Source organism: Beta vulgaris, chromosome 8 (assembly GCF_026745355.1).
Source record: "Beta vulgaris subsp. vulgaris cultivar EL10 chromosome 8, EL10.2, whole genome shotgun sequence".
Lineage (NCBI taxonomy): Eukaryota > Viridiplantae > Streptophyta > Magnoliopsida > Caryophyllales > Amaranthaceae > Beta > Beta vulgaris.
In genome coordinates this window covers 36,951,275-36,955,057 of record NC_079209.1, presented here as the reverse complement: position 1 = coordinate 36,955,057, position 3,783 = coordinate 36,951,275, and the positions used below count along the sequence as shown (strand labels likewise).

Genomic DNA, 3,783 nt, shown 5'->3' with positions numbered 1-3,783 from the left:
ACACGAAAAACCTATATTCGAAAATAAAAACTTATTATACATATATATACTTAATTTTTTCGAAAACACAAATAGTTTGAAATTTATATTCTTGGTTTCCTTATTTACAATCAGATGATTATTCTTACGAATAATTGTATGACATTCTGTCTAGCAAAAAATGAAAATATTATTAATTTTCATAAGGAAGGAGATTTAGTTGTCTTCATGACAATATACGTATAGTACTTATTATTTGTATTTTTTTTACACAGATTTATTATGGCAAGTCATAGTCCATTTTTCGTACATATCTAGTAAAAAGAGATGCACAAACTGTGACTGATTATGTGCGTGCTATTCTGAAGTATGCTAACTTTTTAATAGAACAAGGATACCAACAGTTTCGTCATCATAGGCCAACGATTGCTCTGTTTCTAGAACACTTACCCTACATTGAACCTTATCATTGGCTATACAATAAGTATTACAATGTGATGACTTTATTAGATGGGATGCCCAACATGAGGGATCATTAACAAGAAGGAATCTGGCTAGCTACTGTACCTTATTTCACATTTGACCTCCGATATGCAGAATTATGGAAAGAGCAACAAGAAGCAAGATGATGAATGCATATCAAACTCCAAGCCATATTGACCATGAACCTACTACTAGTCCTGAACCCTCCAATATTCAAATCAACCTGCCAAGCACAGAGGGTAGTCGTTCATCACCTCCAGAATATCACCCTATGTATGATGAATGGTTTAGACACCAAGCCAATGAGAACAAAGATCAAGATCCATCTGATTCTATTTACTAGAAAATTAATTTATTTTTTTAAGAAAATGTTAGATTAGCAGTTTTTAGTAGCTTTAATAATTAGTAGTTCTGTAATTAGACTACTACTCCTTATAAATGTTAGCATTACTTTTCAAGGATTAATAAATAAAATTCTAGTTTGTTCTTTTTATGTTATGTGCAATTTGTCAATCATATTATGAATCATGATTGTTGTATGAATTACAAATTTAGTAGGATAACTTAATAAGTAGTTGTTTCTTACCCAGGAAGAAATGGCTAGTAGACCTGGAAGTAGATCCAAAACTCGAGCAACTCTTAAGGAGTTGACCTCTCTGACCAAGAATTTAGCTAAGGCAATGACTTCTCAACTTAACCTTCAACAAGAACCTGACCTAGCTGGCGAGGTGTTTTGTAACAGCCCGCACTTCCGAGCTGCTAGCTAATCATACTTAAGATTCACTGATTACAATCAACACTTAATAACCTCGAATTAACTATTTACTCGCAGCGGAAACAAAACCTTTTTACTCAATCCTGGACCTGTGGGTCATGGCCCACAACATAATAATTCCAAAACCAATACCTGATTACATAATACTTTACTCGAAATCCCAAAACAATACAATACTTAATATCAAATGAGAACTTAATATTCAACAATTATATTCTAAATATAACTTCGAATCTCTAATTTAATTTCCATCTCTTAACTAAAAACTCTTCCTCTTGATTCATCCAAAAATCCAAACATACACCTGCAAATTATAGAGAAAAATACAAAACAAAAACAAAACTAAAATGAGCGAAAAACTCAGTAACTTTACTTCAGCCCGTCAAAACGATTTTGGTTCGTAAACATTTTTCATATCAGAAACAACTTGGTAATTGTTCGGAAATAATTCATCTTTTAATTATATCGCTGGCATAGCTTAATCACATTACATAAATCGCTGGCAAGTACAAGCTTATAACATATATAACTTAACTTATTATTCGACCTTATCTGGTCTTAACTCATATACGAATTATTTTACTCCACCTGTACCTTGCCCACTATTCATCTCAGTTCATAAACTAAGCCAGCTAAAACCATTTCGAAAACGTTTCCTCATTATCATACTCAAATCACATTTCTAGAATACTTTATAGTTTCCGAACAATTCCAATAATATAACAAAGTCATATATATTTCACAAATCCATACACGAAGATGCATCTATAACCATGGCCATGACTATAAACAATGTATGATATCGAAAATACAATATAACATGGGCATGTAAATTCAGTTTGCTGAACACAAAGGTTACCTCAAACCGATCCAATCCTCTATTGACAAACCTCCAATATTTCGACAATTCATCACCAACCATAGCTCAAACTCCGCAAATTATTTCCATAGCCATATTTCACGACCGACCTCAAAACAACAATTACAATCATTAACCATTCTCACAACAATTCATATCAACAACAAACTCAATCACTCATATTATTTTTTTAAAAAAACTCTTCCCTGAACTACTATAACCCATATATACAACCCATGCCACAAATCTAATTCACATCATCTATCTTATATAATAGCTCTAACTAACTCAATTCCTAGGAACATGACTTCCTCTTAAAATCTGTTTTTGTAAACTAACTAAACCAAAAATCTAGATTTTGATTTTAAAGCTGTAAAACACATCTCAATGTACTAACCGGTGAGTAAAGATTCAATTTTTATCTTTAGAACTTGATTTTGCTAACCAAAGACAAAAATTCAGAATTGAACTAATTACTAAAACATTATCACAAAATAAACCAATTTACACCACAACATGAATTCTTGGAACAAAAACATAGAAGGAGAGATGAGAGTTAATTTATACCTCCTTAAACCAAAACTTGGTTTGCTTTTAAAATAAAAATCAACATCTTGCAAACGGGATGAACAACTTCATATTAACAACCATGATCCTACTGACAACCAGCAGCACCACCAGCCAAAATTCGTGGCAGCAACATCCACGAAGAAGAGGAGAGAGAAAAACGCTGCAACAATGGCAGCAACAACCACAACTTCCAGAGAGCATAACGCTTAGCTCCGAACTCCGATTAAAGAAATTTTTGAGCCTAAATTCAATATCTCGAAGAGATCTACAACTTTAATGAAGGAACAAAGACTAAAAAATGAGTGCATCTTTTATGAATTCGACGGACAGAACAGAGGAAGAAGGAGGACAGTGAGTGAGAGAGAGAAAATGAATTGGGTTTTGGGATTTCTTTTATTCTGTTGAAGGGAATTGAGAGTTTGACAACATTGAAGAAATGTGGCACTTTCCCACATATGCCACGAAAAGAATTTCTTTTCTTTTCTTTTAAAAAAAAATCCGGAATTTGATTATCAAATTTCCAAACCATTTCTAATTTCAAAAATTTCCACAACACAAATAAGAATATCATAATATAATTTTCAAATGATCTCTTATTGATATAAGGCTTAGTTAAATTAATAAACACAATTACTTAATTTAAAACAAGCTTAAAAATACGGGTTGTTACATGTTTAAGAAAGTTGCCTCTAGGAATCCACTTGTCTATGATGGAAAAGAGGACCCAGCCAGTCTTGAGAACTGGATTAGGGAGTTTGATAAACTGTTTACTGCTGTTAGGTGTGATGATGAGTTAAAAATCAACAATGCTACATACTACCTAAGAGAGGAAGCTGATTTGTGGTGGTCCCAAAGGATGGAGTCTTTGACGACTCAAGAGGATTTTGGGTGGGAGCAATTTAAGGAAGCTTTGAGAACCAAGTTTTACCCACCTCACTTAAGGAAAAAGAAGTGCCTAGAGTTTACCAACCTAAGGATGGGGACCATGACTGTCAATGAATACTACTCTAAGTTCATAGAGTTAATGAGGTTTGCACCTGAAATGGTTCCAACTGAAGTTTTGAAGGCTCAAGATTTGAGCAAGGGTTGACCTTGTCCATTCAAGGGAAATTGGGAG

The 3,783-nt window shown here is 33.3% G+C and overlaps 1 long non-coding RNA gene across 2 annotated transcripts; it reads right to left on the bottom strand.

The window, feature by feature from the left end:
- Positions 1-1,377: 1,377 nt before the first annotated feature.
- LOC125492542 (uncharacterized) lies at positions 1,378-3,331 on the bottom strand. Of its 2 annotated transcripts, XR_007269156.2 has the most exons (3): positions 2,664-3,331; positions 2,097-2,206; positions 1,378-1,541 (listed from the first exon to the last, which is right to left on the bottom strand). It is a non-coding gene; the product is annotated as an uncharacterized LOC125492542 (long non-coding RNA). The 2 variants fall into 2 exon arrangements; XR_007269155.2 differs by having other exon boundaries at positions 2,097-3,331.
- Positions 3,332-3,783: the final 452 nt, after the last annotated feature.